The 11,230-nt window shown below is 43.0% G+C and overlaps 1 pseudogene; it reads left to right on the top strand.

Moving 5' to 3' along the window:
* The first annotated feature begins 4,116 nt into the window (after positions 1–4,116).
* The window catches only part of LOC138426645 (pregnancy-associated glycoprotein 1-like), a 67,105-nt pseudogene continuing 59,991 nt past the window's right edge, over positions 4,117–11,230 (top strand).

Below are 11,230 nucleotides of genomic sequence, written 5' to 3'. Positions count from 1 at the left end.
ACCTTTTAGAACTAACACCCAAAAAAGCTGTCCTTTTCATTATAGGGGACTGGAATGCAAAAGTAGGAAGTCAAAAAACACCTGGAGTAACAGGCGAATTTGGCCTTGGAATGCAGAACGAAGCAGGGCAAAGATTAATAGACTTTTGCCAAGAAAAGGCACTGGTCATAGCCAACACCCTCTTCCAACAACACAAGAGAAGACTCTACACATGGACATCATCAGATGGTCAACAGCGAAATCAGATTGATTATATTCTCTGCAGCAAAACATGGAGAAGCTCTATAGAGTCAACAAAAAAAAAAAAAAAACAGGAGCTGACTGTGGCTCAGACCATGAACTCCTTATTACCAAATTCAGACTGAAATTGAAGAAAGCAGGGAAAACCGGTAGACCATTCAGGTATTACCTAATTCAAATCCCTTATGATAGGAAAAGGAGCACGTCAAGACTGTGTATTGTCACCTTGCTTATTTAATTTATATGCAGAGTACATCATGAGAAATGCTGGACTGGAAGAAACACAAGCTGGAATTAAGATTTCCAGGAGAAATACAAATAACCTCCGATATGCAGATGACACCACCCTTATGGCAGAAAGTGAAGAGGAACTAAAAAGCCTCTTGATGAAAGTGAAAGAGAGTGAAAAAGTTGGCTTAAAGCTCAGCATTCAGAAAATGAAGATCACGGCATCCAGTCCCATCACTTCATGGGAAATAGACGGGGAAACAGTGGAAGCAGTGTCAAACGTTATTTTTTTGGGCTCCAAAATCACTGCAGATGGTGACTGCAGCCATGAAATTAGAAGACACTTACTTCTTGGAAGAAAATTTATGAGCAACCTAGATAGTTTATTCAAAAGCAGAGACATTACTTTGCTGACTAAGGTCCGTCTAGTCAAGGCTATGGCTTTTCTGGTGGTCATGTGTGTTGTGAGAGTTGGACTGTGAAGAAGGCTGAGCGCCGAAGAATAAATGCTTTTGAACTGTGGTGTTGGAGAGGACTCTTGAGAGTTTCTTGGACTGCAAGGAGATGCAACCAGTCCATTCTGAAGGAGATCAACCCTTGGATTCTTTGGAAGGAATGATGCTAAAGCTGAACCTCCCACCTCATGAGAAGAACTGACTCATTGGAAAAGCCTCTGATGCTGGAAGGGATTGGTGGCAGGAGGAGAAGGGGACGACCGAGGATGAGATGGCTCGATGGCCTCACTGACTAGATGGATGTGAGTCTGAGTGAACTCTGGGAGATGGTGATGAACAGGGAGGCCTAGCGTGCTGCGATTCATGGGGTCGCAAAGAGTCGGATACGACTGAGCAACTGAACTGAACTGACTGATGATTATACAGTGGAAGTGAGAAATAGATTTAAGGGCCTAGATTTGATAGATTAGAGTGCCTGATGAACTATGGAATGAAGTTCGTGAAACTGTACACGAGAAAGGGATGAAGACAATCCCCATGAAAAAGAAATGCAAAAAAGCAAGATGGCTGTCTGGAGAAGCCCTACAAATGGCTATGAAAAGAAGATAAGCAAAAAGCCAAAGAGAAAAGGAAAGATATACGCATCTGAATGCAGGGTTCCAAAGAATACCAAGAAGAGATAAGAAAGACTTCTTCTGCGATCAATGCAAAGAAATAGAGGAAAAGAACAGAATGGGAAAGACTAGAGATCTCTTCAAGAAAATTAGAGATACCAAGGGAACATTTCATGCAAAGATGGGCTCCATCAAGGACAGAAATACTATGGACCTAACAGAAGCAGAAGATATTAAGAAGAGGTGGCAAGAATACACAGAAGAAGTGTACGAAAAGAAAATCTTCATGACCCAGATATGCACGATGATGTGATCACTCATCTAGAGCGAAACATCCTGGAAGGTGAAGTCAAGTGTGCCTTTGAAAGCATCACTATGAACAAAGCAAGTGGAGGTGATGGAATTCCAGTTGAGCTATTTCAAATCCTGAAAAATGATGCTGTGAAAGTGCTGCACTCAATATGCCAGCAAATTTGGAAAACTCAGCAGTGGCCACAGGACTGGAAAAGGTCAGTTTTCATTCCATTCCCAAAGAGAGGCAATGCCAAAGAATGCTCAAACTACTGCACAATTGCATTCATCTCACATGATAGTAAATTAATGCTCTAAATTCTTCATATCAGGCTTCATCAATACATGAACCGTGAACTTCCTGATGTTCAAGCTGGTTTTAGAAAAGGCAGAGGAACCAGAGATCAAATTGCCAACATCCTCTGGATCATGGAAAAAGCAAGAGTTCCAGAAAATCATCTATTTCTGCTTTATTGAATATGCCAAAGCCTTTGACTGTGTGGATCACAATAAACTGTGGAAAATTCTGAAAGAGTTGGGAATTCCAGACCACCTAACCAGCCTCTTGAGTAATCTGTATGCAGGTCAGGAAGCAACACTTAGAACTGGACATGGAACAACAGACTGCTTCCAAATAGGAAAAGGAGTCCATCAAGGCTGTATATTGTCACCCTGCTAATTTAAGTTAAATGCAGAGTACATCATGAGAAATGCTGGACTGGAAGAAACACAAGCTGGAATCAAGATTTCCTGGAGAAATATCAATAACCTCAGATATGCAGATGACACCACCCTTATGGCATAAAGTGAAGAGGAACTAAAAAGCGTCGTGATGAAAGTGAAAGAAAAGACTGAAAAAGTTGGCTTAAAGCTCAGCATTCAGAAAATGATGATCATGGCATCTGGTCCCATCACTTCATGGGAAATAGATGGGGAAAAGTGGAAATAGTGTCAAACTTTATTTTGGGGGGTTCCAAAATCACTGTAGATGGTGATTGCAGCCATGAAATTAAAAGATGCTTACTCCTTGGAAGAAAATTTATGAGCAACCTAGATAGTTTATTCAAAAGCAGAGACATGACTTTGCTGACTAAGGTCCATCTAGTCAAGGCTATGGTTTTTCCTGTGGTCATGTATGGATGTGAGAGTTGGACTGTGAAGGAGGCTGAGCGCCAAAGAATTGATGCTTTTGAACTGTGCTGTTGGGGAAGACTCTTGAGGGTCCCTTGTTCTGCAAGGAGATCCAACCAGTCTATTCTGAATGAGATCAGCCCTGGGATTTCCTTGGAAGGAATGATGCTAAATTTTAAGCTCCAGTACTTTGGCCGCCTCATGCAAAGAGTTGACTCATTGAAAAAGACTTTGATGCTTGGAGGGATTGGGGGCCGGAGAAGAAGGGGACGACCGAGGATGAGATGGCTGGATGGCATCACTGACTTGATGGACATGAGTCTGAGTGAACTCCGGGAGATGGTGATGGACAGGGAGGCCTGGTGTGCTGCAATTCACGGGGTCTCAAAGAATCAGACACGACTGAGCGACTGAACTGAGCTAAACTTGTGGTATGCAGTCCTGATATAAGCACGAGTTACAATGTAATCACAAGTTAAATAAACACAGGAATGAGAGAACTGCTGAAGCAGAAACTCTCCTTGAAGGGCAACAGTGATTCATGGAGACAGTGAATCTGGGTGAGGGGCAATGGAAAATGTCAAACCTCTGACCTAATGCTTTTGTCAAAGTATAAAAGAGAACCTAAATCTTGAAATAAACCGCAATCCAAGAAAGCTGAATGAAAGACTGCATCGTGACTCGCCAACACGTCTCATCCCTTCAGGCTGATTTCCTGGCTGCTGGAGCTGAACTCCAGCAGGTGGCACCCAAATAGGGATATCAAACAGATCTGAAGGGTAAGTAACTTTGTGACTCTAATGCAGGGTGGTTAGGATTGTACCTGTGGGTGGCCGGGACCCCTCTGCAGTTTAGGCAGGGTGAGGAGGGTACAGAATTCATGAAGAATATTCTCTAGGAAAATGGGTCTCTCTGCATCCAAGAATAGATAAATGCTTATTGAATTATTACTTCACATGTTAGCCGATAGAGGCATTAAAGTAAGCAAAGGAAAGCTATCTAGGTTTCTAATTTTTGTCCAAGAGCAATGCCCATGGTTTCCTGAGGAAGGTACCATAAATCTAAAAACCTGGCCTAAGGTTGGAGATCAGTTACAGTTGTTTTATACTTTGCATGGGCCAGAAAAGGTTCCTGTAGATGCTTTTGGTCTGTGAAATATGATTAGGGACGTCCTGGACCCTCGGCATGAGGCTGTTAGACAGCCTATGGGAGAGGCTGCAGCGGTGAATGTTGGGTCTCCGCTTTCTGCACAGATCATGTTTCCTCCCACTGACGAAGAAAAGGAGGGAGCGTGTGCTCGACCTCCTGAGGAAGGAGGGGGCTTGCAGGATGCTGCAGCCGGGGACCCTAGTGAGCCCCTTCCCCCTCTACGCAAACCTTTAAAAATTTATCCACCACTTTCTGATTTCAGGTGATCACTGCTGCCTCCGTTTGCACCTCCCAGGGCCCAGGAGTTCCCCACTTCGCCCCCAAAGCCTCCCAGAGCATTGCCTGAGGCTGAGGAGGATAAAGAATTTTCTGCAACAAAAGCCTTTGAAGCAGAAGCGTGGACAATATGCAGAGAGTGCTCTTTGGAGTAAACCCCCTCAGGGGGTCCTCACCTAGGCTAGAAGGGAGGCAGAAAAACAGGGAGGCTTGGAATTTTCAATGGCCTTTCCAGTAGCTTTTACCTAGATGGAAGGGGATGACACAGAAAAAGGAAAATGGGAACCAATCACATATAAGCTACTGAAAGAGCTTAAACAAGCCTGTCATGATTATGGTCTACCTCCCCTTATGCACTTACTCAGCTAGATGCCTTGGCTGCAAGGTGGATGACACCATATGATTGGAGAATGGTTGCAAAGGCTTGCCTTCCTGGAGGAGAGTTCATCCTGTGGTTGACAGGGTACCATAAGTTGGCTAAACTACAGTTAGCAGAAAACAAAACCTCTAATGATGCACAGCTCAGGACAGTGGGATCTGCAACATTAACAGGAGTTGGAGAATACGAATCTAACCTAGTCCAAGCAAGGTTGTCTAAAGAAGCACTTAATCAGATTATGACTATAGGTATCTTTGCATGGAAATCTTTGCCCCCTTCAGATGGAAAGTTGTCCACTTTGAGTAGTATCAAACAGGGACCCAATGAGAAATATGAAGACTTTGTGGCCAGATTGAAAACTGCTGTAGAAAGAACTATTAAGAGTACTGAGCCAGCAGGGATACTTCTTAAACAATTGGCTTGTGAGAATGCTAATTTTACCTATCAGGCTTTGCTTAGACCTGTTAGAATAAGTCCTCCCACCAACAGTGTAGGAGGGTTCCCTTTTCTCCACACCCCCTCCAGCATTTATTGCTTGCAGATTTTTTGGATCGCAGCCATTCTGACTGGTGTGAAGTGGTACCTCATTGTGGTTTTGATTTGCATTTCTCTAATAATGAGTGATGTTGAGCATCTTTTCATGTGTTTGTTAGCCATCCGTATGTCTTCTTTGGAGAAATGTCTATTTAGTTCTTTGGCCCATTTTTTGATTGGGTGGTTTATTTTTCTGGAATTGAGCTGCAGAAGTTGCTTGTATATTTTTGAGATTAGTTGTTTGTGAGTTGCTTCACTTGCTATTATTTTCTCCCATTCAGAAGGCTGTCTTTTCACCTTGCTTATATTTTCCTTTGTTGTGCAGAAGCTTTTAATTTTAATTAGATCCCATTTGTTCATTTTTACTTTTATTTCCAGAATTCTGGGAGGTGGATCATAGAGGATCCTGCTGTGATTTATGTCTAAGAGTGTTTTGCCTATGTTCTCCTCTAGGAGTTTTATAGTTTCTGATCTTACATTTAGATCTTTAATCCATTTTGAGTTTATTTTTGTGTGTGGTGTTAGAAAGTGATCTAGTTTCATTCTTTTACAAGTGGTTGACCAGTTTGGAAAAAAGACACAGATGTGTATAATGGACTTTTGGACTCAGAGGGAGAGGGAGAGGGTGGGATGATTTGGGAGAATGGGAATTCTAACATGTAGACTATCATGTAAGAATTGAATCGCCAGTCTATGTCTGACGTAGGGTGCAGCATGCTTGGGGCTGGTGCATGGGGATGACCCAGAGAGATGTTGTGGGGAGGGAGGTGGGAGGGGGGGGTCATGTTTGGGAACGCATGTAAGAATTAAAGATTTTAGAATTTAAAAAATAAAAAATAAATAAATTTAAAAAAAAAGAAAAAGAAGTAAGTCCAAAGGAAGTCTTTGGACTTACATACAGACCTGCCAGGAAGTAGGAGCCTCCTTTATGCAGGGAGTTGCCTTAGCCACAGCCTTGAAGGGAGAAATAGCTGCCCGGGTTATTCAGGGAAAGACAAAAAAGATTAATTCTAACGGAAATGATTTTACAAATAAAAGGTGTTTCTCTTGTGGCCAAATGGGGCATTTTTGCTGTCCTGCCAAGCAGGGACAACAATACAGACTAATAACAACCCCCCATGGGCGGAGGAGCCTGGTAGGCTGCAGTCCATGGGGTCGCGAAGAGTCCGACACGACTGAGCAACTTCACTTTCACTTTCATGCATTGGAGAAGGAAATGGCAACCCACTCCAGTGTTCTTGCCTGGACAATCCCAGGGATGGGCGAGCCTGGTGGGCTGCCATCTCTGGGGTCACACAGAGTCGGACACAACTGATGCAACTTAGCAGCAGCAGCAGCAGCAGCAGCAGCAAATGTACCTTGCTCCCAATGCCAGAATGGGTATCATTGGGCAAAAGTCTTTGGGTTTAAATTCCATAAGGATGGGACTACGCTCAGCCCCCAAGTACAGGCAAGTAATTTTTCCCAGTTTCAAGGAAATGGGCAGCAAGGGCAGCCTGGGCCCCAGACAACAATAGTGGTAGCCACGTTGAATCCCTTTATTCCCTTTGTCCCATCTCAGAACTCCTCAGAGCAACCCCAGTTAGCGCAGGACTGGACCTCAGTTCCACCACCACAACAATATTAACCCCCGATATACTGGTTACTCTGATTCCAACAGGAGTGGCTGGCCCCTTACCTGAGGTTATTGTAGGACTTGTGCAGGGGTGCAGCTCGTTCTCCCTTCAAGGAGTTTCAGTGGTGCCTGGTGTAGTAGGTTCTGACTATACTGGGTAAATTAAAGTTTTTATCTCACCACCTACCAAAACTGTACAAATTAATAAAGGTCAAAGAATAGCACAGCTTTTGTTTTTACCCTATCATCAGACAGGAAAAACCTTGACTTCTCAAGCTAGGGGCCCCAGAGGATTTGGATCTAGCGATCTAGCCTTTTAGGTACAGGAAATTACAGCTTCAAGGCCTTTGAAAGGTCTTTTAATTCAAGGAAATAAAATGTCAGGGCGGTTAGATACTGGAGCAGACGTCTCTTACATTGCTGGAAAAGATTGGCCTTCATCCTGGCCGACATGCTTGACCAGTGCTGGCTTGGCAGGAATAGAGTCAATGCCCTCGGTTGCTAAGAGCTCACAGATTTTGACATCGCCAGATGAGAAGAAGGCACAAGGAACTTTTTGTCCATATGTGATTCCTTCACTACCTTTTTCTTTATGGGGGAGAGATGTATTATCTCAGATGGGAATGCTTTTATATAGCCCAGGTGAAAAGGTTACTAATCAAATGCTGCAAATGTGGTATAATCCTGATATGGGTTTTGGCAAAGATCAACAGGGAGTTGTTTCTCTATTAGACGCGGTTCTTAACAAGAATAGAGAAGATCTGGGATATTCAAATTTATCCTAGAGGCTGTTGTTCTTGCTGCCGACCCCATTACCTGGAAATCTGTTGATCTGGTATGAGTAGAGCAATGGCCCTTAACAGCTGAAAAGCTGTAGGCAGCTGAGGATTTAGTTATGGTATAGCTGGCAGCCGGCCACATAGAGCCTTCTAATAGCCCCTGGAATACTCCTATTTTTGTTATTAAGAAGATACCTGGAAAATGGAGATTGTTACAAGATTTAAGAGCTATTAACACAACTATGGAAGACATGGGGGCCCTCCAGCTGGGACTCCCTTCCTTAGTGGCTGTGCCCTTTCAATATAGTGTGATAGTTATAGATCTACAGGATTGTTTCTTTACCATCTCCCTGGCTGCTCAGGATTGTAAACGGTTTGCTTTCAGTCTCCCTTCAGCTAATTTTAAACAGCCCTATAGAAGGTTTGATTGGAAGGTTTTTCCTCAGGGAATGAAAAATACCCCACCTTGTGTCAGAATTTTGTGGATCAAGCTGTGCAAAATGTTAGAGGAAAGTATAAAGTTTTATATTTATACATTATATGGATGATATTTTGGCTGCTCATAAGGATAGAGCCTTATTGTAACAAATCTTATCTGAATTGATTGAGGTCTTAGAAAACCTGTGTTTAAAGATAGCTCCAGATAAGATACAAGTAAATCCTCCTTTTTCTTATTTAGGGAGGGTATTAAATACCCATACTGTGAGTCATGCCCCTTTGCAGCTGAAGAGAGATCATTTACTAACTTTAAATTATTTTCAGAAATTATTAGGGGATATTAATTGGATACACCCACATTTAAGACTGACTATGGCAGATTTAAAGCCTCTGTTTGATTGCTTAAAAGGCGATCCTGATCCCAGTTCTGAGAACTGACTAGTGAGGCAGAGTCAGCTCTTGTTAAAGTGGATGAGGCTTTAATTAGGATTAATATTACCAGAGGATGGGATTTAATTATTCTTGCCACAGAACGTACTCCTACAGGATGCTTGTGGCAAGAAGGCCCATTGGCTCCATCTATCAGTGACCCCAAGAAAAATAGTTTTATTTTATCCCAGCTTTGTGGCACAATTAATTATAAAAGGTAGAAAAAGAAGTGTGGAACTTTTTGGAAAGGAAGTAGCAAATATAATGATTCCATTCAATAAGGATCAATTGCAATTTCTTTTACAAAATAGTGATGATTTCCAAGTTACCCTGATAGATTTCAGGGGTCAAATTGTGTTTCATTTGCCCTCAAGCCCCCTTTCGCATTTTTTGAAGACACACTCTGTGATTTTTCAGAGGAAATTTTCTATTCAACCTCTGGAAGGGGCAACTTTAGTTTTTACAGATGGTTCCTCTAATGGTAAAGCAGTCATTATTATTAATGGAAAATCCCATGTTCAGAAAAATAAAAGACATCTGCCCAGAGAGCCGAATTGAGAGCGTTATTTGAGTTTTTCAACATTTAGGAGACCGAACCTTCAATCTTTTGACTGACTCCCGATATATTGTAGGGTTGTTTCCTCATATTGAGACTGCTAATATTCCAGAAAATAAAACTACCATCTTTTCCTTGTTATCTGATTTACAAGAGGAGATTAAACATAGAGATAAAAAATATTTTGTAGGCCATATGAGAGCTTATTCTGGCATGCCTGGCCCTTTGCATGAAGGAAATGCTTTGGCAGATGCATTAACTAAAGTAATTGCTTTAAATTTACATGAAAAGATTGACAAGACAAAAATTTCTCACAAAATTCACCATCAAAATGCACCTAGTTTAAGATATGAATTTCATATCCCTAGGGAGGCAGCTAGACAAATAGTCAAGTTCTATGCAAATTATCCAATGTTAAACTGAGTGCCAAAGAATTGATGCTTTTGAACTGTGGTGTTGGAAAAGACTCTTGAGAGTCCCTTGGACTGCAAGGAGATCCAACCAGTCCATTTTAAAGGAGATAAGCCCTGGGTATTCTTTGGAAGGAATGATGCTAAAGCTGAAACTCCAGTACTTTGGCCACCTTAGGCGAAGAGTTGACTCATTGGAAAAGACTCTGATGCTGGGAGGGATTGGGGGCAGGAGGAAAAGGGGAGGGCAGAGGATGAGATGGCTGGATGGCATCACCGACTCGATGGACATGAGTTTGAGTGAACTCTGGGAGATGGTGATGGACAGGGAGGCCTGGGGTGCTGCAATTCATGGGGTCACAAAGAGTCGGATATGACTGAGTGACTGAACTGACTGACTGTTAGGACTAAATCCCTGAAGCCTTATGCCTAATGCTGTCTGGTAAATGGATGTAACTCATACCCCAGCCTTTGGGAAAGTGTCTTTTGTGCATTTTAACCTGAATACCTCTTCCCATGCTATTGTAGCCTCTGCTAGATCAGGTGAAACAACACAAGATGTAATTCAGCAATTGTTTCAATGCTTTTCCCAAATAGGATTCCCTGAACAGATAAACACAGATAATGCCTCAGGTTATACTTCTACTCGGACAAGGCAGTGGCACCCCACTCCAGTACTCTTGCCTGGAAAATCGCATGGATGGAGGAGCCTGGTAGGCTGCAATCCATGGGGTTGCTAGGAGTCTGACATGACTGAGTGACTTCATTTTCACTTTTCATTTTCATGAATTGAAGAAGGAAATGGCAACCCACTCCAGTGTTCTTGCCTGGAGAATCCCAGGGATGGTGGAGCCTGGTGGGCTGCCATCTATGGGGTCGCACAGAGTCGGACATGACTGAAGTGACTTAGCAACATATTTCTACTGCTTTTAAGAGATTTTGTCAACAATTTTCCATAGTATATTCAACAGGAATACCTTATAACCCCCAAGGCCAAGCCATAGTGGAAAGGGCACACCAGACTTTAAAAAGTCAGATAGCTAAATTAAGGCAGGGATAATTTAAGTATTCCTCACCATGTCATGTTCTACACCATGCTTTGTTTGTAATTAACCATTTAAACGTGGACACACAGGGGCAAACTGCAACGATGAGACACTGGACTCCTGAAGGGGCTATGACTCGGCCCCTGATAAAGTGAAAAGACCTCCTTACAGGAGAATGGAAAGGGCCAGATGTGTTGTTAATTTGCAGGAAAGGGTATGCTTGTGTGTTTCTACAAGGTTCCCATTCTCCTGTTTGGATTCCTGACAGACTGATTCGACATGTTCTGTCCCATGAGCTCTCCGAAATCACAGAGACCCCCGAAGTCACTGGCATCCCTGGAGTCCTGGAGCCCTGGACTGAGGAAAGATGGGGAGACCAGAAGTTCATCAAGTTCAGACCTGAGGGAGCCAAGGAAAAGCCAAAGGGTGAGTGACCCTTCACCAGAGGCTTCACTGCTAGTACATCACTTCAAGAACCTGGCACTTTAGGAGAGACATGCTGATCGAGTCCAGCCATATTCTGCTCCATCTCATCGCCATCATCGTACTCACACAACTACCTCCAGCATGGTGCCAACTTGGGGCCAGCTAAAACATCTCGCTCAGTGGGCTGAAGAATTAATAGAAGGGGAGAAACATGAGGCCACTCCTATGGTAATG

This window comes from Ovis canadensis, chromosome 21 (assembly GCF_042477335.2).
Source record: "Ovis canadensis isolate MfBH-ARS-UI-01 breed Bighorn chromosome 21, ARS-UI_OviCan_v2, whole genome shotgun sequence".
NCBI classification, from domain to species: Eukaryota; Metazoa; Chordata; class Mammalia; order Artiodactyla; family Bovidae; genus Ovis; species Ovis canadensis.
Note: the sequence above shows the minus strand (reverse complement) of the source record. Positions and strands in the feature narration are given on the sequence as shown.